The 26,949-nt window shown below is 38.4% G+C and overlaps 1 long non-coding RNA gene across 2 annotated transcripts; it reads right to left on the reverse strand.

Annotated features, from left to right (window-relative positions):
- Positions 1-3,189: 3,189 nt before the first annotated feature.
- On the reverse strand, positions 3,190-5,184 carry LOC145093994 (uncharacterized). 2 transcript variants are annotated; one of them, XR_013703180.1, is made up of 3 exons: positions 4,421-5,184; positions 4,099-4,150; positions 3,190-3,761 (listed from the first exon to the last, which is right to left on the reverse strand). It is a non-coding gene; the product is annotated as an uncharacterized LOC145093994 (long non-coding RNA). The 2 variants fall into 2 exon arrangements; XR_013703179.1 differs by having other exon boundaries at positions 3,190-4,150.
- Between the last annotated feature and the right edge of the window lie 21,765 nt (positions 5,185-26,949).

Consider the following 26,949-nt stretch of genomic DNA (forward strand, 5'->3'; position numbering starts at 1 on the left):
GCTCGGAACCTGATCCCGAACCCGATCCCTCTCCTATACTGCCAACTGCTGGTCTCGAGCGTAGTACCACCATTCTAAAATACAAAAGAAATAACAATTGTTAGCGATACTGATACTTCTGGAGGGATCACACCTACTACAAGTTCCTTGGTCTTATCTTGGCCTTCCTTTTTTCGGGTACGAATCCTCTGCTTTCAGTAGTACGGGCCCATACTACCTTCCACATCTATCCGTACCTTCTCCAAGGACTGCCTTGACTCCACCAGGTCCCTTTCACTACCGCTGATCTCTGCTACTCCTATCCTAGGCTTACCCTAGGAAACCTCTGACTCCACCCAACCCAGTCCTCAGCTGTTGAAGGTCTCTTAGTGATGCCAATTAGCTATTACCTGAATACAATCACATGCGATGAGGCTCGGATAATCCTTCGAGTAAGGGACTCATCCCTACAACGGTTAGGACTCAAACAAGAGCTACGCAATAGGGTCAAATCCAACACTCTGAGATTATTCAACCCTGATCACATGTGACCTTAACGTATTCACCTAACAACTAACTTCCATCACTCAAAGCCCACATAGCACAAAGCAAACATCATTTGGACAAAAGGAAACAATCTCAAGCAACTCTATCCTCGTAGAGGAAAACTGAACTAGCATACAATTCTAAACTCGTACTATCAGGCATAACCTAAACAGGCTATCCTACTGCTGTTTACTCAGTTCTAGCATGCAACTTTTCATACACTGAAGCACATAAGCAGGCACATAAGTCATCACTCCTAGATCCTTAGTCCTATTCTAGCATGCTGTTCTACTGAAACTGATAAACATAACTTAATCTTGTATGGGTACTTTGGGGAATACTTACTTGAGCTCGGCCAGTCGCGCACATCACACACTTTGTTCTTTCTTAATACCCTTTACTTAGCCTTTTAGAAAACATTTTATTTTTCCATAATCTTTTAGTCCCTCGATTTGAGTTCAAACACCCCCGAAGGTGTGTCCGAATCCCTCAAACCAGGGCTCTGATACAACTTGTAACATCCCAAAATACGAGCCAAAAATTTCATTTTTAAAAACATGCACTTGGCATAACATTAGGGATAAAACGTTCAACGATAATATCATTTCACAAAAGATACTGCATGTCTAGAAAACATTTTTATAAAACATTGAAGTGTCAGAGTACAATTTCCCAGGAGGATCTCGTGATGCGGAAAGCAAGGCATGTGTGTGATGTACCGCTACCGCGCCGGCTCCTTCCCCTTCGACGAAGAGGTATCTAAAACCGAAACTGAAAACTGTAAGCACGAAGCTTAGTGAGTTTCCCCCAATATACCACATACCATACAATCACATAGCATACATACTGCCAGGCAATTCTGGGGTGCCCGACCTACCCGGTATGGCCATTATGGGGTGCCGACCTACCCGTGTCAAGCCGCTCTGGGGTGCTGACTACCCATGTCAAGCCATTCTGGGGTGCTGACTACCCTTCGGTCCTGACGACCGAACCTCGGGGACTATTTCACCCCCTGCTACTACTACTATCACATATCATAATAGATCACGCTAACACATAAACATAACATCACATACTGTCAGACGTATCTGGGGTGTCTGACTACCCTCCGGTCCTAACAACCGAACTCTACTACTATCACATATAACATATCCTGCTAACATATACCATATCATGTAGTAGCAACCTAGATGATATCACAGAGACAATCATCTATCATACGTCTCCTACTGGTGGGCCGACATTGTGGCCTTAGACCCACCGCTACTGGAAGCTAACTCACCTCGAAATAGCTGTTGATCGGTGTGGAAATTGACTGCCTGCTGCTGCTGCCGCTCCGGAAATCCTCCGGCTATAATTCCCACAAAATACTCAGTCAAACACCGCTAATTGCCCCCTTGGGTAAAATGACCATTTTACCCCTGATCAAGTCAAAAGTCAAAGTGAGGGTCAACTTCCAGTTGACCCGAATCGCCGAGTTGGCTCGCCAACTCGTCGAGTCCCGTCCATTTGATTGTCCTCAATCCCGTCTTTACTCGTCAAGTTAGGCATTGACTCGACGAGTTCGCCTTCTAAACTGATGTCCAAGTCCTTCATCCTACTCGCCGAGTTGTATGAACAACTCGCCGAGTTTATCTTCATCCGATGAACACTTTATATACTATGACTCGCCGAGTTGTATGTGCAACTCGTCGAGTCTGTTCTTGATCTAAGAAGGTTTCCTTGAACTCGCCGTGTTGGGGAATTGACTCACCGAGTTCTTTCATGGATGAGTTCGGCTTCCAACTCACCGAGTCCACCCAGGACTCACTACTCTGCTCGGCATGAACGAAAAGGGGGAAAAACCCGGGGACTCGCGGCTCGACTCGCCGAGTCCGATGAGCGACTCGCCGAGTCTGCCACATGCAAATACTATACACTCGATCTTGCTCGAAACCAGTTCATGCCATTTACAGATCTGGGTTCTTAGGGCAGGATTTTCACGCAAAGTTTCCAACTTTACGTGTAGAAATGCATAGAATGGGGATTAAAGGCGAAATAAGGGCTAAGAAGGTAGATCTAGGACATTCAAGCAATTTACTCCCATAAAGGTTATAGATCTGAGCTTCTGGAGCTCAAACATGACTAGATCTAGCGGATAATCAACCTAAGCGAATTCTACTTCATGCACAAGCTTGGAAAAAGGTTCAAGAAGAGCTCAAAAGGTGCTCTAATGGGGTTTTAAGCATACGAACAGAAAGGAGCAGAAATATACCTCAGAGAACTCTGAAATAGCACCAAGATATTTGGTCTCTTTCTTCTCTTCTTGATCCACTCTCCTTCTTCTCCCAAAATCTTCAAGAAATCACTCTAAACACTTCAATCTCACAAGAAACGAGTTAGGGTTTGATTAAGGGCGCTCTGAGGGTGAAAGGGGGCGAGCTTGAGCCGCACAAGCTAGCTTAAATAGGGGGAAAACCCTTGGAATTAGGGTTTCATCAGACAGCGGGGACTCGCCGAGTCGCCAACTTAAACATGCTCCGGATCCCGTCTCTACTCGGCGAGTCGGACTTACAACTCGCCGAGTCCAAGGCTAAAAATGAAAAACACTAAGATAAATTTTACGTACCAGGAACTAGGTGCTACAGATAGCTGGAAATAATTTTTTGAAAATGACATTAAAAGTTATATAAATAGAATTTATTTACGTCGCAATTATCCATTACACTCTATGATAGAATTGAAAAGAAAAAGAAAAACATTTACACGGTGAACAATGGAAAATTAACAAAATACGAAAAACGGGATAGTGCATTACATTCCATTTGGCAACGGAATGACTAATTCCATCCCTTCCTTGATTCCATTCTTGTTGGAAATTTACTACTGTAAAAAACACAATAAAGCATAGATACCCTGCAACGTTGGTTTCTTGCTTGAACATTTGGCATTTTACTTGACATGTAGATTGCTTGGTTGGCATAAACTTCTTCTTCGTCAAATTCTTACATTTATGAAATATATAGATGGACTCTTTAACTAAAGAGAAAACATAAAAAGATACAAGTGTTGGCAAGGGCAAAATGGTCCAACTGTTGGAAGGGGGAAAAATGGTCCAACTATTAGCAAGGGCAAAATAGTCAAATTAAATGGATAATTTATCTCTTACCACCAGGAAGAAATGAACCATCAAGTGAATAGGCCAATCCTCTGAAGAAAGATGAGTGTTTCATTATGGAAAAGATGGTGTTTAGCTGCTGCAATTATATCCAAGTGTAAGAAAATAAAAATCAGAAAAGTATGTATTAAGATCTCTTTATGGGTTTGTCCTTGACTTCTTCAGCCACTTGTGGTTTCACTTTTGCAAGAACATGCCGACGTACATAATTAAAATGATCAAAAAAAATTCATTTGTGATTATTCACAAAAAATAATATTAAATAACCTTGAATTAGAGAGGCCAATAGAGGGGTAATCGCGGAAAATAGGGTCTTAATGGGTAAAAGAACTGTTGTTTCATCATTTAGCAGCCAATGAAGTTTATGATAGAGATTAAGTTTATGAAAGAGATGAAGACAAGCCTCAAATGTTTACCTCATGAAAACTATTTGAGGATTCGTACGAACAATTTTGAAGGAATTTGCATCTGTGAACAAAATTAGCATACCAATAGTCATAGACGAATATACATAGACACAATGACATATACAGACATTCAGAAACAGACGCTTATTCATACAAAAGGTGACACACAAATACACAAAATACATATAAATAAGCATACAAAAACATCAGAAATGTGATTCTGTTGGACTTATCTCTATCATCTAATATTTTTGGAAAATCAAATATTTATGCATCGACAAATAGGGAAAAAAAGTAGAAAACCCTCCTAGAATGGATTTGTAATACATACTTTTAAGATAGTAATTGATGGTGCGCATCGCCCACCGAAGCCCTTAAAGCCTCATCGATCGCTGGAGTTCAAGCAGTCGATGGGAAACTGAGAAATAGTCAAATAGGAGAAGGGTGCGGCGGTGGTGGCGAGCAGCGGTGCATATGGTGATAATCGTTTCAAAAAGAGGAATAACGGAAGAAAAGACGTAGTTGATTGGAAAAAGAATCTCACCTGCAACACCACTGCTTGAAAGCACATTTGGGAGTGTACATACCTTCAAAATCGAAGGCAAAATTTAGGAATTTGCAAAGTATACAGATGGAAATTGAGTTTCAGAGATTGAAATCGAGATAGAGAGTAAGGTAAAGGCTATGAAATAGTCTGAAACTTGCTGGTCTTTCCCATATGAACCTATATGAAAGTAAAGTTGTACCAATTAAATGAAATCAGAAGGAGATGGATTAGGAATATTGATGATGATCGATATTAGAAGCACTGTCGAGATCGAGGAGCAGAGGTCGCCGCATTCGGTGGGATATAAATCCAGATCGGGTGGCGCCGGCGGATGCGGTGACAGTGGTTTGCAGCTTTCTTCTCCGCGTGTCGATGTCCGTGAGTCTCTCTCAATTTGTGAAGGGGTGGGAAATGAAAAATAAGAAGGCAAGAAGTTTGGAGAAGCATATAAGAACCCATTGCGGTGGAACCATTCGATTGGTGAAGATGGATGGTGGGAAAAGTGGCACTCAACAAGGAGGAAACATGGCAGTGACCAACATACCCAATTGACTCATCTGTGATATAAAGTGACAATTGATTAAAAGTTAAACCTTCTATGAGTTAAGTGTGAAATAATAAAAGAAAGTGGCGAGTTTTGCAAAGAGGTAAAAAAGACGTGGCTAAAGTCTCAAGGCCAAAAGAATCTTGTTCCCCAACCCTTTTAAGAATTGATATATATATATATATATATATATATATATATATATATATATATATATATATATATATATCACTTTTTTTATAAGTTTTTTATTACATTATATATATATATATATATATATATATATATATATATATATATATATATATATATATATATATATAGGGCTAGGTTCATGTGTTTCTTACATCTATTATTTACTCGTAAGGATAATTCTGGACTAACGGATAAGTAGAATCAATGATCATGATCTGAGGGTCTTTGATATTACAATAGGGTAACATGTACCGCATAATCACATAAATTTCCACATAAGGGTATTGTTGCTACGTGGTTGTGCGGATGCATGTGTGGTTACCCGTATACAGGCTTCTTCCAATGAGCACTCCCGACAACACGCTGCCTGAAGTTGACAAATCTAGGTTAGAAAGTCATACCGAGGGTTGGACCCCGATGGTGCTCTCCGATGTCTAACTTAGAAGTCACATCTAGGGCATGGATGTGGAACTTGCTAGAATTGCGAAGAGTTAGGAGTTACCTCCTTTGAGTTGGACAGGGTCTTGCTTTATAATCAAACCTCAGACCGGTTCATGGTCCTTTCTTTTGGGTTTTGTGTTGATCCTTAGGATGCTTTCCTTTTTATTAAAATTGTATTTCCTTTTCCGTGTTTCCTGGGGATGCTTCATAAGGTATTTATGGAAGTAGGGTGATTCATGTCCTATGTGCTCTATATTATTCTTGCACTTGTGGCTATTTAATTGGGCTATGCATTGGCTGGCTTGGTATTATGTGGGATTGAGCCCATACCCCATTAGGTAATTTTAGTCAATTACCTATGTTGAAAAATGAAATTTTCGGATTTTAAGGGATAATTAATACCTTTATTTTTTGAAAATCTAAAAATTTTAAATTAATTCTAATATAATTTTTTTAATAATAACTGATTTTATTTTTCCAGAATGACAGAAAACCAATCATAAACTAGTAAATATATTTTCGAGTTTATTCTTGTAGAATATGGTTCCATTCAAGATATATTTATAATTAACACACTTAAAGAATTATACAACATATTATCAAGAATACCATTTTCTAAAGAATACGAATTTTATTTTTTAACACTCACAAATTACATTAATTCGTAATGTATAAGACAATAAACAATTATTACATTCATTATGGAAAAATATGACTAATAATGGTTTAAGAATTACATTAATTCTTAAAGATTAAAACTAAGAATGGTTAAAAAAACATCAAAATCTAACAAAAAAACTAATCCATTCTGAAAGAATATTATTGTTAAGAAACACTTTATACCTTGTGGCATAATACATTTTGTTAGAATACACTTTCATTCTCCATGTTTTCTACCTTTTCCACATCAATGACAACCTCTTCAAAACTTAAATCCATAAAGATAACTTAATCAACTTTCAAATATTAAAAAATTTTGTGCATTCTAAGAGAATAAAAACTACAAATTCTGATAGAATATAGTACACATTAAAGAATTGTAATTTGGTCTAATAGAATGTAATCTTAACACTGCAATGAAAAAAGATGGGGTCTTATAGGCATGAAAAAATTTATGCTAAACCTCAAGAAATAGTTATAATTTTCAACAAATATACCTTAGATTAACATTAAAAGAAATAACATTGAATCTTTCAAAACTAAAAAAGATAACCCAATATTAAATACCCACAAAGAATATTATACAATTAAAGAATCAAAAGAAATAAAAATAAAAAATAAGCAATGGACACAGTGGTTGTATCTTCAAAAAGTAATTTGATTCAAAGTTATTTGAATCATCATCCAAAACATAACAATATCAATAAGATCCTAAGCAACAATATTTACATAATCAAAGCCTGAAAATCTCATTATCTTTGAAGAATTTCAGTTTTTTGTTGTAACGTCCTGAAAATCCAAGGTAAAATTTTCATTGTTTTTTAAAAATCAAATAATCATACAATGAGTTGTTCCAAAACTGATCAAAGTGAATATGTTATTTTAACATTAGAGTAATATCATTAATTGCCAATGCGGAAAACTCTAGGGATGATGTGTCGTCATGCTGGTCCCTTCCCTATTGAACTGAAAGTACCTGAAACCATAAATATAAAATTGTATGCACAAAGCTTAGTGAGCTCCCAAAAATACCACATACAATACACATATACACATAACAACACGTGGCTGTGTCAGGTCCGTATCAACCCCATATGACAACATGTAGCTGTGTCGTATCCGTATCAACCCCCAGGTATGTATCAACCCTGGGTCCATAATGACTCTATATAACAACTTGTAGCTGTGTTGGGTCCGTATCAACCCCCGGGTCCATTTCACCCCACATATATACACATAAAAACATATAAGAGTGAGTAAGAAAGACAACAAGCGCATAAAAACATATCAACAAGTGTCACAAAGACAACCATCATCCTACAAACATAATCCACAGGGCCGACATTAATGCCTTTGACCAACGAGTATAGTGAAGAGACTAACCTCTCAATCTGAAAGAATAGCTGCATCGATTAGTACTCTAAATGTTATCGCTATCGGTCACCTATACAATTAACAGGAACCCAAATCTGAAACTATAAATCAAATTACCTAAAATGCCCTTAGGTCAAACTTGGTCAACCCTGGTCAAAGTCAAAGTTAATGGTCAAGGTCCAAAAGTCGATATTTCTTCCTAGCTGAGTACGCCCTGCGTACCAAGAGAGTACGCCCAACGTACTCTGATTTTGACCAAAAGCGGGGCGCTGACCGCGTACGCACAATGTACCATCAGGTACACCTAACATACGCATCCCAATCTCAAAACTCCATTAACAACTTATTCTAATAAGCCCTTATGTACAAAACTCCAATCCAATAAGACATCACAACTCTTGTATGGAAGGGATAGAAGGGCCAAGATCATATTTTTATGGTTCATAATAGCTCCATAATGGATGAAGTTTCCAACTTTATCAATTAGAATGGTCCAAACAAACAAGATCTAGTCTTTAAGTCTCAAAAGGACCCAAAAGTGTATCTTTTTCAAATTATTCCATAAAGTGCAACTCTCTAACCTTCATATCTGAATCAAAATGATGTTTAGATGGATAAAGTTTCCAACTTTATCCATAACAAGGTCACAAACTTTCAAGATCTAAACTTTATGCACTTAAAGTGACCAAAAGCTCATAACACCCAAACCTAGCCAGATTTAACATTTTCATCATCAAGAAACTTTATACCTCTAGAAGAAAGATCAAGGTGAACAAAGTCTGGGTCTTCAAGGTCTAATGCAACGAACACTTTTTCAATGAGTTCCTTCTTCTCTAAGGTGCAATAAGAACACTCCAAAGCACTTAAAAGCACCTTCTTTTTGCTCACAAGGCTCAATCTAAGGTTAAGGTTACAAGAGAGGGTGTTGGAGAGGTGGAGGCTGAGAATGGAATGGGTTTGGGGAAGTGAAGGAGCTTAAATAGGGCTCAAACCACGAAAATAGGATTTGGGCACTGATCGTGTACGCCCTTTGTACTAGGGATGCCCTAGTATGCCCTGCGTACTTCCCGTACACCATTCGTACGCGGATAACCAAAAAATCATCATAACCTCAAACAGTCGTAACTTTTTCGTTCCAACTCTATTTTCGACGTTCTTTATATCCACGAAAAGGTAATGAGAAGCTCTACAATCTTATCAACCTCCTTTGCCTTAAAACTTAAAAATTCATTGAAGTCCTAAACTATCACTATCACAACTAGGAATTCTCATGCTTTTGTAAACATTAACAATGATGACATTTGTGACTAGAACTTGAAAGCATGCATGATGTTTATTCCATGACAACAAAATTCCATCAAACACTCTATGCAAACACTTCAAATGGTCAACAAAAGATTGGAAACACTAAAAATCCCGATTTATGTCCATTATGGACTAGGATTTCCTTATTGGGCCTAATGGGCCAATAAGCTTACAATTTGACTATTTTGGGCTTGGGACCCTTAAATGGGCCCAAATTGGACCCACTTTCATGAAACTTAACATTTTGGGTTATGATGTATCCAAAAATGAATTGGATTACCTTAATGGGCCTTATTAGGCCATAACTAACCAAATTAGCATTAATGGGCTTTGAAACCCATTCTTTCATTCTAATTGGGCTGCAAACACCTCTAAGGGCCCAATGGGCCGAAAACCATCAAAATGGGCCTCCTATTATTGGAACCAAGCATGAAAGGCCCATTCCATCTCTCTTCTTTCTCCCTCTCAGCCCAACTATATATATATATATATATATATATATATATATATATATATATAAGAAAAGAGATTAAGAGAGTTGACTTTTATGTTGCCATCTCTATATTACACACCATATCTCCATGCATGGACCAACATGCATCCATAAGAGTCACTTCATTTGTTTCTCTCCTCTCCCATATGTTATTTTCAGCCGAAGGAGGAAAAACACACACACACACATACTACACTTGATATTTTCTCTCAAACACTCATAACAACAACTCATCCTTCCTCTCAAACATTTCGAGATCTTGGGCATTTCCAAGAAGGTTCTTCCATCAAAATCATCATCTTTGGTAAGTTGTTGCTTAAATACACGACTTAGCTTCTTGATAACTTCAAAAATCTCCTCTTAACTCATACAAAATTCTTAATCTTGCTTCTTAGAACCCATCTAAACCAAAGATCTCTTCAAGGAGCTTGTTTGAGCAAAAAACAACACCATCTTCTTCCATTTCTTCATCAAAACCGAAACAACTAAGCAAGGGAGAATACTAGTGTTATGTGTTGATCTATGTGTGTTTGCATGTATTATGTGATTTCTTTAGATTTTGGTTGTCATAATATGTTAATACTTGAGATATTTCGAGATCTATAGCAAAAGGGGTGAAAGAATCATAAACAAAAACATAATAAACAACATACATCATAGATCTAAGGGTCCTTAAGTTTATTAAGTGAAAAACAAAGCCAAAGATCTGTACAAGTGTCATTTTGCAAAAATAACAAAGATTGTGTGAAAATTGATAATTTTTGGTTTTATAAGGGTTATAAGGTATTTATTTATATAAAAGCTGATTTTTATGAAAATAATACTTTTAAAAGGGTCAAAAACATAAATTTTAGCTTATTGGGCTTTAAATTTGGGCCTCATGGATTTTGGGCCCAAACTTGCGAAAATTGAAGAGTTTTTGTTGAAACAAAAAGTGACCCTCTTGAACTTCAGCTACCGCAGCCTCCAAGCCACCGCAGTCAAGCAATCTCTTTGTCAATCATCATCCGAAGTCTTCAACACCGTAGTCTCTATCTTTATTTGGATTACTTTATCTTTTCTGTAAAACACTCTATTTTCCAGTATGCCTTGCATGGCTACTCTTAGAGTTGTAAACCTGTTAGCTTTATGAGTCTCTATAAATAGAACTCATTCTCGTGTAGTCTATACAGTGAATGTATCACATCCAATTCTGATACACATCTCAAAATTCTCATTCTATCTTACTTACTCAATCTTCTTACTCTCATAATCAATCATCATCTCTCTTCGGAGCAACTCTCTTGTGACTTAATCACTAAGTTTGATCTCACTTATTAACTTGGTTTGAATGGATTCCTCGTTATGAATCTGCTTATGTGTATACTTGATATAACAATTGTTGTCATTTACATTTCTTTGCTTTTCCGCAGCTAACTCTCTAACTTCTAACTGTTAATATTATTTTTGAGCTTTTGATCCTTCGAGATTAACTATTCCGCTATATACTTGTCCTAACGTTTGTTCAAGTGTGTCTCAAAGTTTTTCTGTCAACAATTGGTATCAGAGCCATTGTGGTTGCCTTTTGAAAATTGGAACTCTGATTTTTCGAAGAGCCTTCTATACCACTGAAACTCATTTCTAAAACAAAAAAAACTTCAAAACATGGCACAATCATTATCACTGAATGTCTCCAACAGTGTTGGTGGTTCTAATAGAGCCCCAATACTGGTTGCAAATGAATATCATCATTGGTCACAAAGGATAGAAAGATATCTTAGAAGACTTCGTAGAGATGTATGGCGATCTATAGAAGAAGGACCACATGTCCCAGTACTTACACCAGTGCAAACTGACGGAGCCACAACAAGGCTAGGAGGAGGTCAACCAGCCTTGAACCATCCCACCAAGGATGATCTTGACAAAATGGAAAATGATTCTATTGCTTTTTATGAAATCTCATGTGGAGTTGCTCCTGACAACTTTGATATTATCATAAATTGCAAATCAGCAAAAGAGATCTGGGATATTCTCAAAAACCTGTATGAAGGCTGAGAGCAAGCTCAAGACAAGAAGCTTACAACTGCACTCAATGAGTTCAACAACTTCAAAGCTCACACCGGCGAAAGTTTGGAAGACTCCTTTAAAAGATTCAACTTGATTGTCACAAAACTGTCCTATGCTGGCACTGTCCGCAGCAATCATGAAACAAATCTACAGTTCCTTAATGGATTGGGAAGACATTGGACGACAGCCAAAATGATCGTTCGAGGAGATAGGAAAATTCACTCGTTGTTTCTCTATAAGCTCTATGGAGAATTTCATGCTCAAGAGTCCACTGTACTCAAGGACTGTTCAGACTTCGGAGGTCCACTTGCTCTTGTAGCACAATCACCTCACACTCAAACATATCCCACCTCGTATGACTCACCACCGCAGTCATATGAAGCAGACTAAGAATATGACGATGAAGAAGAGTTCCAGAATGCCATTGCCCTTATAAGTCAAAAATTCAATCGCTTACCACCTTCATTTCGTAAAAATCAACAGTACAACCGACCACCTTTCAACCTCAACTTTCAAAACAATCACTTTCGTTCCACCAAGAATCCACTCCCTCCACCCCAGCCTCAGCAAACACAGTCTAAAAACGTGCCACCGTAGTCTCAATCAACTGACTCTGGTACTTCTTTAGAAGACAAAAGTGATATTGTTATATGTCACAAATGCAACAAAGAAAACCATTTTGCCAACGACTGCAAGGAAAACGTACTGAAAGACAGAGCTTTCTATCTCAGAATGGCTCAAGAACTGGAGGACAAAGAAAAGGGAAAAGCTTATGTTGCTCAAGTGAAAAGGAGTCACCAAGTGTGGTCATCCAGAGATGAAGATGAAGACGACCACAGTAAAGGAAAAGACAAGATCTGTATGGTAGCAACTGCTGATGAAGACGGCTCAACCAAGGTAAAGAAGAACCATTGCTATATGGCGAAAGATGGAACTCTCAACATTGTGGAACAGGCTTTGTGCAAAGAGGATCAAGAAGAAGAATGGTTGATCGATAGTGCCTGCTCCTTTCACATATCCGGAAGGTTAGAATACCTTCGGGATTTTAGGCCTGTATGCAATGGTGGAAATGTTACATTCGGCAACAATGCGAATGGAATCATCTGAGGTTACGGTGTACTCACTACGGGAACTTTTCAATTCAGAAGGTTGCTTATGTAGAAAGCCTTAAACACAATCTCATCAGTGTTGGCCAACTATGTAAGGCAAGCCATCGAGTTGAGTTTGATGATCAATTATGTTACATTATGACGAGTGATAGAAGCACCTGCTTGATCAAGTCACGATATGAGGGTACCATGTATCCTCTGGATGTCTCTCTCATCATTGGAAAACCGCAACTGTGTTTTCTCTCCAAAGCTGTATCCGAAGTTAGCTGGTTATGGCACCGCAAGCTCGCTCATCTCCACTTCAAGTATATCAACACCTTGGTTATTGAAGAGCTGGTAAGAGGATTATCCATTCTCAAGTTCAGCAATGACACTCTATGTCCTTCTTGTGAATGTGGTAAGCAGTCCAAAGCAAGTCACCCCAGGGTGATTGACTCATCAATATCTGAAACACTTGAGCTTCTACATATTGATCTCTGCGGTCCATCAACCGTAGCCAGTCTTCATCACAAAAAGTACATACTGGTTATAGTTGATGACTTCACTCGCTTCACTTGGGTATTATTCCTCAGACTCAAATCCGAAACACCGCAGATTCTAATAAACTTCATCAAAGAAATAGAACTCCAGATCAAGCTGCCTGTAAGATGCATCCACAGTGATAATGGCACTGAATTCACTAATCATCCTATCAACGACTTCTTGGTGTTAAAAGGTAACTCTCATAACTTTTCAGCTCCTTATACACCTCAACAAAATGGAGTAGTAGAGCGAAGGAACCATACCTTGATCGAAGCAGCTAGTGTGACAACCCGAAATTTTCATTCGTATAAACTCTGCAATCAAACACATAAAAAATTAGCCAAATTCATCTCAAAACATTTTTGGCCGATTTTAAGTCCGTTTGAGTATTTTATTTTAATTTTTCGTCAAACGAACAATCAAATGGAAGTGTCCATTAGGAGTGTTATATAGCAAATAACCATTTAACACCTTGACTAGGTGTTTACGGCCAAACAAGGGAATTTGGTCCGTAAACCCTAGTGGCTATATATATGGCACTTAGCCATTTTCCTTCATTTCTTCCATTTCAAGCTAGAGAAAACCGGATTTCTCTCCCAAGGATCTTCAAGTTTTCGTCCCAACCTTCGCATACGTAATTACTTCTATCCTAGATTATATTAAGGCTTGTTATACTTCCATGTATCAAGAAATAACCCAAGAAACACCAAGAACAAGGTGTTCACGATCCAAGGTGTTAATGGACCGTAAACCCTAAAATGGGTGCCAAAGTGTGCCCTAGCTCCTCCTAAGCCTTGAAAACTAGCATAGATCCTTTCCTTGATGAGTTTAGCACTTAAAAACACCAAAAACCCCAAAGAACATGAGTTTACGGTTTGGGAATCTCCCAAAACCATAAACACCATCGAAAGGGTGTTTTGATGCCCTTAACACCTTATATGGCTTGTATATGTGACTAGGACTTTGCATGCTTAACCTAGATACATCAAAACATGAAAGGAAGGGGGAAAACGTGAGTTTACGGCCGTAAACTCATGTGTTTCCTGCCATAAACTCCCCAAGGAGTGGTTTAAAAACCGTAAACTCCAAAGAAGGGTCATTTCGAGCCCCAATTAGTTCATTAGCCCTTTATTCGAGTCTAGCATAATTCCTTGAGTAGTTTAAGACCTTTGAGCACCCAATGACATCATTGCCATGAGTTTACGGCCGTAAACTCATGAGGGAAATGGTCTTGAAACTGTAAACACCCCTAAGGGCCACCATTTGAGGAGTAAACTCCAATGTGAGGCCATACTCTCTTTATATGCAACCCTTGGTACTCCTAGCACTTGTGGTAAAGTGTTTTCATGTATTAGGATGTCTTTACTTGCATAATTAGTTGTTAAGTGACTAATTAGATACTTAAATGTATCATTACATGTTAAATAGGATTCGCGTGTGTGGTTAAGTCCTTACTTGACACTTAGCATCCTATACCATCCGTTCATCCGAATCACCCACGTCAGGTGAGTTCATACCCCTGAATTAACCTTTTAAATGATTTTAAATGCTTTTATAGGGGGGGATACAAGTTGAACTATAGAGTTATTATATCAATCACATGCGATTAATAACTATATAGCAAATAGATTTTTGCATGTTGAACTGCTTTATCCAGCAAAAGGTTTTCAAATCTTGTTTAAAGTATGAATATCCCTTTTATAATATTAAATATTTTTGAAAGGTTTTCAAAGCTTGTTTTATAAACTGACATCAAGTCATAAGTTCTTATTCATAAGTTTTCCAAAGGTTTTAGCAAAACTTCTTTATTACTTTTTTATCATTAAATGCATGCCTGTATATGTATAGTTATATAAGTAATGCTTAAAGGACTTAGGAAGGCTAACTCGCTGAAATTCCTTTTCCTCGTTTGGATGTGGTTTAAGGTATCGGTTATCCGTCCGAAGGTCGTTTAACTATTAGTTATATGTCATGTATACATATATTGTGATAAAAGTTCTATAGCCAGTTCATTTCCTTTGGGTAGCAAAGGCATCCTTCCATCATTCATATACCTGAAACATTAGTAACTATTATAGGAATAGTTAGGAGATTCTATTTACTATCTCTCTAGTATGAAGTATTACACAGGAGTCAGTTTATTCGTGAGTCTATATCGTTATTTTAATACTTTAAATAGAATGTGACGTACTATTTCCCGATACGACACTTCCTAGCGCCATCGCCGTGTAACCAAAGTGTCCTGGAGGGAGAGCGGACATCATGTGTATAGATCTATACGGGACAGACACTCCCGCATCCTGACTGCTAGCTACAGTCTGAGCCGGTAAGGCCCATGGGTGACATAATGTCACAATACATCGCGTGACCTGGAGGGTCATCAGGTATTCGATCGTTAATCAGCATGGTTACATACAAGTTCACATTCAGCCCTTTTATTCACCTTTAGACTGAGCCAGGCGTGTTGTCCATTCGATACCTTCCTGGAGTCTATGTTTTATTCACCTATAGACCGAGCCAGGCATATTGTCCATTCGATAATCTCTTGGAGTCTATGTTTTATTCACCTATAGATTGAGCCAGGCGTATTGTCCATTCGATACCCTCCTGGAGTCTATGTTTTATTCACCTTTAGACTGAGCCAAGCGTATTGTCCATTCGATACCTTCCTGGAGTGTATGTTTTATTTACTTTAGCCAACAGTTTTACTGCTGAGGTATAATATTATTTTCCCCTATTACTTTTACTTGTGATTTTTCTCACAATTCCTTTAAAGTAAAAACTATATTTTGATATATAGTATTTTTGGGGAAATTACTCCTTAAAACATAAAATAGTCGGGTCTTGGTAGAAAACTGCTTTTGATAGAGGTACTCCTTGGTTTAAACATAGAACAATTGGGTCTTGGTAGAAGACCGCTTTTATTTAGAAAATGTTGGATTTTCTGGAAAGGATTCTAACACTCTGTAGATTCTAAAACCACCATCTTTAATGAGCTTATGTTGAAGAAAAACTTGTATTTACATCAATGTCATTAAATACTTATGAACTCACCAGCATTTAAATATGCTAATACTCGCTTTCAAAATAACTTGTATGTGACAACCCGAAATTTCCATTCTGAACAAACCATATCAAGGCAATAGAAGTAGAACAGTTACAGTGAAAACTCAGATTTCGAGTAAAGTTTGGCAGTTTTCAGGATTTTACACTTAAGGAGATATTAGGAGAGTGGATGCACTAGGGTTTTGTGCAACACTGTTATTCCAATACTCTAGGACATTAGAATTCGTTTCAGGAATAAAATTATTTTCTGCCAAAAATATCTCAGGACTATAAATAGAATTCTGAACCAAATTGGTTCATTAGTTGAATTCCATTTAGAGAAAAGTCAAAATTCTCTCTCACGGATCTTCGGGTTTTTATCCCAAATTATGAGTAACTCTTTCTAGTAGTGTTAGAAAGCTTTAAATGTGTTCATAACATAGATTACATAGCTAAATCATTCGATTTAGGAGTTTACTCCCCAAGGTGTTCTTGGGCGGTAAACTCCCGAAACCAAGCCTAGATTGTCCCCCATGATATACTACTGCCTCGGACTTGTATAGGAGTGTATTAGGGACATGAAATCAAGCAAGAATCACCCAAGTTTGAGAGTTCACGGCCCAAGAGTATCTTAGGCCATAAACTCCAAAAAGCATGCTCAAAATGGTGCTTTTAAGGCACCTAAGGCTTAGACTTGATTTTAGACATGTACCCTAAAGTGTTTAAAGCCTAGAAAACATAAGGAATCACAAGTATTAAGGAGTTTACAGCCAAGACAAGTTCTTGGGCCGTAAACCCCTATAAAGGGGTCAAATGACACCTTGAAATGTTAGAGACTTGAAAACACCATAAACACCCTCCCAAGGGAGTTTACGGCTGTAAACTCCAAGGGAATCTGGTCCCAGGTCCGTAAACTCCTTAAAGGAGTGAATAGGAAACCCAAACACTTGATTTAGCCTTGAAACAATTCACCACTAGAGTTGTAGTAATTCTAAGCTTCATTTACTAACCCTAAGGAGAGTTTACGGCCAGGAGTTTACACCCCTGGGCCGTAAACTCCAAAACATATGGTCATTAGACCTTAAACTCCCATTAGAGGCCTTGCACTCCTTTGTTGCAACCCATTAGCCTCCTAGCACTTGACCAAAAGTGTTTTCCTCGCGCTAAAATGTTTATACTTGTATAATTAGTGTTTTAATCACTAATTATTTATATACATATGTCTTCATATGTAATTTGGATCATTGTGTGTGTCTAAAGTCTTCACTTGACACCAAGCACTTGTCCGATCCTTCCTTACGATAACAGTCCGTTCAATTCCAGTCACTTACTGCAGGTGAGTTCATACCCCTTAATTAATGATTTAAACTGTTTTTAAATGTTTTATGGGGGGATACAAGTAGAATTATGCTAATTATTATATCAATCACATGTGATTAATAAGCAACATTCAAATGATTGGCTACTCATTAGCCGTTTTACCAAACAGTTTCCTTCAAATGTTTTTCATAAACACTTTATGTGTTTAAAAACTCCTTATCACACTATACATTTTATTATGTATATTACATTTCAAACTTATTTACAATTGTGTTTCAAACAAATGTTCTTTATACTAAACTGTTTTATCAAACCCATGCCTTCGAAACCATTTTATAGATCGACATCAAGTCGATATTTTCTTAGAAAATATTTATGTTCAAAGGTTTTACAAATCTTGTTTTATGCTTTTATATTATAAATTGCATGCCTCTATATGTATAGTTATATAAGAAATGTTTAAAAGACTTAGGAAGGCTATCCACCCTATTTCCTTTTCGCGCTTGAGATGTGGTCTGGTGGGATATCGGGTACTCGTCCGAAGGTCGTTTAAATATTAGTTATATATCATGTGTACATATATAGTCATAAAAGGGTCCTTCCAGTTCATCCCATGCCCTTGGGTAGCAAGGGTATACATCCATGTCCATACGTACCAGTTAGATTACTAGTAAACTACCATTTGGGTAGTTTAGGAAGATACTAGAACTATTACTAGAACGCGATATCATACAATGAGTCAGTTCATTCATGAGTCTATACTTGCTAGATAGAGAGCACATACATTACAGCTAGAACATTTCATTACTATGAGTACATATACAACTATACTAGAGAAGAACATATACAACTATACTAGAGGAGAACATATACAACTATACTAGAAAGAGAACATATACAACGATACTAGAACGATTACATTACTATACTTGTTAGGTAGAGAGCACGTACATTACAGCTAGAACAGTTCATTACATTACATATATATGAATACATTAATTATTGTGATGTGTATCGAAGCATGCTTTAAATGTCATGGCCGGTGTTGTAGCCAGAGTCTCTTGAAGGGAGAGCGTGAGTTTGCATATAGATCTATACTGGATTGACTATCCTACACCTTGCTGCTAGCTACAGCCGGACTTGCAAGTCTGCGGGTGCCAAACGTCATTCCGTTATTACGACCATTCTTATGTCGTTGTTACCAGTCAATAGTATGGTACAATTAATCACATGATGCCTTAATATAAATCCGGTTTAAGGTAATTAGTACAGCAATAGTTCTTATAGCGCCACGTTTTAGTACTACATTAATTTTCCCTGTACACATATTTAGTGATCTTTTCACTTAAACTATAAATGTAAAAACTATATTTTGTTAATAATAGTTACACTTGGGAAAATTACACACTTTTACATGACACGAACCTTTAGAACAGTTAAGTCTTGGTAGGAGACTACATTGAGAACAGTTAGGTCTTGGTAGAAGACACCCTTATATAATAGTAGGAATCATAGGGATTTCTAGAGTTTTTCAAACGTTTACAGTTGTTTTACAAACATTTTCATACTTACAGTTCATATACATTTACAATACTTACAATTCATTTACTTACAAATTAAGACACTAAAATACTTATGATCTCACCAGCTTTAAAGCTGATACTCGCTTTCAAAATTACTTGTATCCTCAGGTCATCATAGACAGGTACCGATGCAAGAAGAAAGGAAGATGGAGCTTGTTCAAGACTCATCTTTCATTTTGATTTATGCTTTAGTGTTTATCAAAATTTGACAGAACACACTTGTATAATAATACAATTATTAATGCAATGGATGATGTTGTTGCTTGTTTACTACTTTACATTGTTGTGATACTGTACACGACGTCCTCCGCCCCAGAACGTTTCTGCCGTTCTTGGTTTTGGGGTGTGACAGATTGGTATCAGAGCATTGTTTATAGTGAATTAAGTATATCAACCCATAAAAGATATACTAACTATAAATACACAAGGGATTAAAAATACTCTGACCAAGAGTTTATACTTTAAATAATAAAATATTTAATAAAGTATACGTGCCTGCATTCATACTAAAATCAGTGTCACTAGGACAATACAAAAGAATTACGATTGTTGGGCAACACAAGTGGGCTTAGAGACATATGGTCAAAACTGGGAAGATATAGCCTGATCACCTATATTATCCGAGGGTTGACTAACATGTGCCTAAGTTTAATTGTGTGGTTGCAACAATGCTAAAATCTTACCAACCCTACCACAATGAGAACAATAGCACATAACATTAAAATTAAAATACTATAGGAGTATTTGGTGTTACTATAAGTACTTTATACTTGAGAACTAAAACGGGATCTTCATTACTAAGTTGATAGTTGCTAAGTGGATACACTAAGGCTATATGTAATTAGGATGTTATAGACTTAGAATCTGTGGAAATTTTACTTCACCCCTATTCTGTGTGAATACGGAGTTAAGGTCACTTATTCGAAGGTCTATCATGTTTAGATTACATATAACTGGTATGCACTTCACAAATAGCGATGTAACTGATGAATATTTTCTAAATAATTATCTAGATAGTTCGTCTAATAATTATTTTCTTACCCCCCAAATTCTCGCATAGATAACATGGCTGGACTCCATCCCCACGGCAACCAATATCTTCCGAACGAAGTCATAGCTGGTTGGTTTGGAGAAGAACCAGAGAATGATCATCTTATCCCCTTGAATGATCACCATGATGAAGACCTTTCGTATGATGCTAACTCCGAACCATATTTTACAAAAGTATTTGAACATCCATAATCTAAACACCCGAACAAAGTATCACATGAAGAACAAGAATAAAAGTCTTTGGATGTTGACCATTACCGTCAAACCTGGGCAGTTATAAAATCATAAGTTGGAATAAATATAACCTAATCAACTATATTTATTCGAGATGAGATTAACGTGTGCTTGGGAGTGTTGGTGGTGTTGCAACAAATCCGAAACTTACCAAATAGGAATGCTAGAGCCAAACATAAATTTTAAAATACTAGAGGAGTATTTTAGGATACTAAAAGACTAACAATAAACCCAGAAGCATGTTCAGAAGTTAAAGAATCAAACATGTAGTTAAAATACCATAGGGGTATTTTAGGAACCATAAATAACCTTGTGTGAAAAACTAAAGAGATCCTTATTGATAGACCTATGATTACAAAGTGTATACTCCCAAAGTTATATATAGTAAAGATCTCATAGTCTGAGAATATGTGGTTTCGCTCTACTTCCTTTTCCCTGTTTGGAGGTGGATATAGAGTAGTATCACATATTCGAAGGCCTATCAGATCTAAGTTATATATGATTTGTGTACACCTTGTAATAATAGCAGGACTCGATATGGATCACCTAGTGAAATGTTTTAATAATCTCTTAGGATTCTTTAGACATTTCCATTCTCGTACGAAACCCTTTAGTGAACCTAATCCACTTCAGTGATCGGCAGAAGAGTTAATTCAGACCTAGAAGAGGTTCATTAAGAAGATTTCCAATTCGGGAATAAATGAATCGGGACAAGACTATTGAAACCACCAAGTGCCTATACCTTTTAGGGACATCGGTGGGAAATTTGCCTGAACTTCCGAGATTCCAGTCATCCATCATGAAGTAATGACACTCAGAGTTGGAATCAAAAGTAAGGCGGAGCAGAAATTTAATATGTCTACAAGAGAAGAGAACCCTAGGAAAAATACCCGAAGAAAACCAACTCCGGTTCCAATCAAGGATAAGAGGTGGACAGAGGGAGCCAATACATGGAACCCGAGAAGTGTCTTTTCCTCGTTATCGTCACGCTAATATATCCATAAAAAAAATACAATTTAGTGAGTTAGTGATTACACTACTCATGCTATGTGTTAGGCAAATCGCCTTTTCCGTCGTACGTAATACGAGTAGATAGGATCTCAAAACCTCAGTTGAGAGGGTTTATCCATAAGTTTTCATGAGCCTTTTCTTCTGTGACCCTTGTTCCGAACTTCTCTCGAATCTTTTCAAAGTCGGAGAGTGAACCTCTCCAGTATAAAGATAACTCATTAGGAACGACTCCCATCTTATGGCCATCCGATAAACTTACTCCTACCTTGTTACCCGGACTGCATCATAGGGATGTAGGTCGACACTCAGATAACCATAACTCAAGGAGCGGGAAAATTTATGCCTATCATAGTAAAGAAAGATACGAATAGGGTTAACCATCGTCTCTCATCAACTTGTGTTCCTTTTTGTGTAGGAAAAACCATGCCTCCGCAGAAACGTAACCAACCCGTTGGTAAGACACCGACTCTCCTATTTGATGAAGCTACATTTCAAGCTGCAGTTTCAGTAGCCGTAGTAGCTATCATGGCTCACCTAAATGCTAACAATGCCAATGTTAGTAGGAGCCCTATCGAGAATCACAATCAAAGCAATGGACAGCGGCAACCAACACCCGTGTACCCAACCACCCAAGAACCTCAACCAGATCTACTAAAAAGAAAGTTTAAGAACGTGGAGGGAAGTACCTCGACTCAAAGACCTTCCAAAGGGCAACAAGCTGAGGTAGTCAATACCCCTGTCAACCCGTCTGTCCCGACTCCAAGAAGACCATACCTAGGAAACCTTCCTCGTTGCAGTAAGTGTAGCTACGATCATCATGGTATCTGTCGAGAACTCTTTTGCGTTAGGTGCAACATGAAGGGGCTTATCGCTCGTTTCTGTAAAACTCCGGTTGAGTTCATTACCTTAACCACCAATGTTGGGACCAGTCCGGTATGCCACTTATGTGGTGAAATTGGGCACTTCAAGAGGGACTGCCCAACTGAAGGAAATGACAAAGGCGCTGGAGGAGTCTAATCCTAATGCATAAGGGAATATCAAGGAACCCGGTAGAATTTTGGTGCGTCTCTCGATCCTAAGTAGCTAACCGAGAACTTTAATAAATCAATTCTTATTGTAATTACTCCTTCGTTAAGGCAAAATTCGCAACACTGTTGTAAAAATTAAAAAAAACCATTAGGTAAATCTATGATGGCTTGATATATACGTTAAAAGCCATGTATAATTAAGAATTGATACACCTCGAGTGAGTGATGCTGTCTTATCTCCTGTTCCTCGTTGGGCTGTGGATTTTGGGCGGAGTCACTCAATCAACAGTCCTTGTAATCTTAAGTGTGCATGACTAGTGTATACTAGACGATTATAGAGAGGCCTCGTGAGAAATCCATTCATGAAAAGTACATTGTTCCGAAACATCAGGACCCCCTAGAGTTCTGCGTCAATCCTATCGGTCCAAGTATCCGCAAAAGTGATACCATGGACGAAACCCGAGACGCTAAGAATTTATGTGCCCAGTACAGCACATGGTCTTATCGATCTTCATTCCACATCATGTCGATGTTTGTTAAATTCGATACTTCCGTTAATCATGGTTCGACTTATTGCAACCATATGAAAATTTCTAGTGCTGTGTAAAGAGAACTTTCACTATAGCTTATTCGTCAAATAAAGGTTCTTCCGAATCTAATAAGAAAACCTAATGCGGACCTTCAGTCGTCTCTCTTATCCAAACCCTCCGTAGTACCCAGGAGAGGGGTACCACGCGCTGTTAACCAACCCCTCCTTAGACAGTTAGACCCAGAAGCGAAAGGCACTGCAGGTATCCCAGAAGACAATAACGACCCAAAATCTACTCAATAGATCCCCCAGAAAGACCAATTGCACTGCACGATTATGTTCGTGAATCAAGAGCTAGAAGTGCAGGTCCATTTTGCGCTAGGTCGAGATAGATGTCATGTACCCAATAGAGGCTAGAACATAGCCGATACATCCGATGATCCAAGAAACCTCGACAACCATTAAGAAGTACGAATCTGAAGACGATCCGAGCCCTCTAAGAACCAAACCGGAGAGTACACACCCCAGTTTAAAGGAACTTTTGGAACCTTAGAATGGAGATCATGCCAAGCGATGATCTAACCATGGATGTACATTATGTTCTAAGTACTGAAATATCCTGTCTTCCCAAAAGCTTAGGACCATCCGAGATTCTTGATAAGAATTGGTCTGTAACAACGTAAATTTTAAAACAAAATTTTCATTTTTGCAAACATCAAAAACCATCGTTTAATATTCCAAATTCAAACGTAAACAATGTTTCATAACAAAGCCCATCCCAATGATCATGAAATAGTTTCCCAGACAATGTGTACGATCACGCCGGCGCCTTCCCACGATCCTCGCTAGTACCTGAAACACATAACACAACAACGGTAAGCATAAATGCTTAGTGAGTTCCCCAAAATACTACTTACGCACATACGCCCTTCCAAAAACGTTCCGGTCCATGTGTCTCAGGGGACTTCCATCCCGGCTCGATAAACCTTCCAGTCCTACCTTACGATACACATCACAATGCCTTCCGGCCCACAACATATATGCCTTCCCGCCCATAGTATAATGCCTTCCGACCCATATCAAGCATATCATACATGGCGTATATAAACGATTAACTTATCACATACAATGCATACAACTCGTAACATATCCGACCTTCCAGTCACACAATAAAACCCTTTCGGGTACAGTATAGTGAGAAAACTCACCTCGTGGAAAGTCTAAGATCTCACGTACTCGCGATCTCCAAATCCCGACGACGACTCTACCTCGCCTAATCATAAAAATATCATTTAATAAACAAAGACTTCCACAACTAAAACTTCACCCCTTATCATCATCCCCCAGAGGGTAAAAGACCATTTTACCCTTCCCTGACCCAAAGTCTCCATGTTGACCAAAACCCTAAAAGTCATCAAAAGTCAACCCTGTGAGTACGCGGGGCGTACTTCTTGATGTACGCGGGGCGTACATCGCCAACCCATGGATCGGGGTCTCCACCCAGTACGCTGCGCGTACTGGGAGTTACGCCCAGCGTAACCATCAGACTTTAGCATACGTCATTTCTGGTCTTAATCGGTTAAGCCATTACCCCAACTTCAAGATCCGACTCTGTTTATGCGTCTATACCCATAAATTCGAGACCTTTAAGCCTTAGCATGGCAGTAAAGGCTCCCACACTTCATAACATCCTTCTATTCCAACTCAAGGACCTAGATCTCATGCATGGTACAATATTCACGACCAAGATTACATTTTTATGAGTCTACAACTCAAATAGACCAGAAATATGAAGGATCTAAGCTTATGGAGACCATTTGCTCAAAAAGTCTCCACCTTTGGGACTAAAACCCTAGAAAATGGTACTTGAAGCATATCACAAGAACTACAGGACAAGATCCGAACTTTTTACCTTATAATGAAGCTTCAACCTTTGCAAAGCTCAGATCCACACTTGAATACCACTTCTAGCCTTCCCAATGAGCTCCTCCTCTCCTTGGCTACCTTGAAATGGCACCACCAAGCTTAGAATACTCACAAATGGCCTAAGAACGGATGCACACTCTCTTTAGGGTTTCTTTCTGAGGGATGGTGGCTGAGAAGTCGAGCCACACATTCCTTTTATAGCCCTCCGAATGAATTAGGGTTTTTAGGTCTGGACCGGTTATGCCCCGCGTAACCTTGGGTACGCCCAGCGTACCTGAGTGTGAACGCGTCCAAATGAGGCGCGCGAGTACGCGCAGCGTACTCCTTGTACGCCCAGCGTACTCGCCTAACATGCAAACCCTAAATGGCAACATAACAAAGATGAAGGGCCAAAAAGAAGAATACCTGGATTTCGGGCTGTTAGAGATAAGAATTGGTCCAACCCCCGTCGGACCACAAATACGTTTGGAATTCCCTAAAACACGTCTTAGACTTGAAAAAGCGCTTGTCCGACACGACTCTCGAAATCCCACTCGTCAAGAGCGAAATCAATGAGAACCTAACTCCGTAGAAGAACCTATAGGGATCATGGACCGAGAGGTCAAGCGATCGAAACAAATCCGCATCCTGTTAGTAAAGGTTCGTTGGAATGCCAAGCAGAGACCTAAATTCATCTAAGAGCGAGAAGACCTGTTGAGTCTAAAGCATCCTTATCTTTTGAGTAGCTCAATTGCATCTGTGTGTGTGCTTGAACTCTAATTTCGGGACGAAATTCCCACTAACGGGGGGATGATGTGTCAACCCGAAATTTTCATTCGTATAAACTCCGCAATCAAACACATCAAAAATCAGCCAAATTCATCTCAAAACATTTTTGGCCGGTTTTAAGTCCATTTGAGTATTTATTTTAATTTTTTGTCAAACGAACAATTAAATGGAAGTGTCCGTTAGGAGTAACACCTTGACTAGGTGTTTACGGCCAAACAAAAGAGTTTGGACCGTAAACCCTAATGGTTATATATGGCACTTAGCCATTTTCCTTCATTTCTTCCATTTCAAGCTAGAGAATACCCGATTTCTCTCCCAAGGATCTTCAAGTTTTCGTCCCAACCTTCGCATACGTAATTACTTCTATCCTAGATTATATTAAGGCTTGTTATACTTCCATGTATCAAGAAATCACCCAAGAAACACCAAGAACAAGGTGTTCACGGTCCAAGGTGTTCTTGGACCGTAAACCTAAAAATGGGTGCCAAAGTGTGCGCTAGCTCCTCCTAAGCCTTGAAAACTAGCATAGATCCTTTCCTTGATGAGTTTAGCACTTGAAAACACCAAAAACCCCCAAGAACATGAGTTTACGGTTTGGGAATCTCCCAAAACCGTAAACACCTTCCAAAGGGTGTTTTGATGCCTTTAACACCTTATATGGCTTGTATATGTGACTAGGACTTTGCATGCTTAACCTAGATACACCAAAACACGAAAGGAAGGGGGAAAACATGAGTTTACGGCCATAAACTCATGTGTTGCCTGCCATAAACTCCCCAAGGAGTGGTTTAAAAACCGTAAACTCCAAAGAAGGGTCATTTCGAGCCCCAATCACTTCAATCCTTTATTCGAGTCTAGCATAATTCCTTGAGCAGTTTAACACCTTTGAGCACCCAATGACATCATTGCCATGAGTTTACGGCCGTAAACTCATGAGGGAAATGGTCTTGAAACTGTAAACACCCATAAGGGCCACCATTTGAGGAGTAAACTCCAATGTGAGGCCATACTCTCTTTATATGCAACCCTTGGTACTCCTAGCACTTGTGGTAAAGTGTTTTCATGTATTAGGATGTCTTTACTTGCATAATTAGTTGTTAAATGACTAATTAGATACTTAAATGTATCAT

Source organism: Lactuca serriola, chromosome 3, assembly GCF_051521515.1.
Source record: "Lactuca serriola cultivar US96UC23 chromosome 3, Lser_US96UC23_V15, whole genome shotgun sequence".
In the NCBI taxonomy this organism is placed as follows: Eukaryota; Viridiplantae; Streptophyta; class Magnoliopsida; order Asterales; family Asteraceae; genus Lactuca; species Lactuca serriola.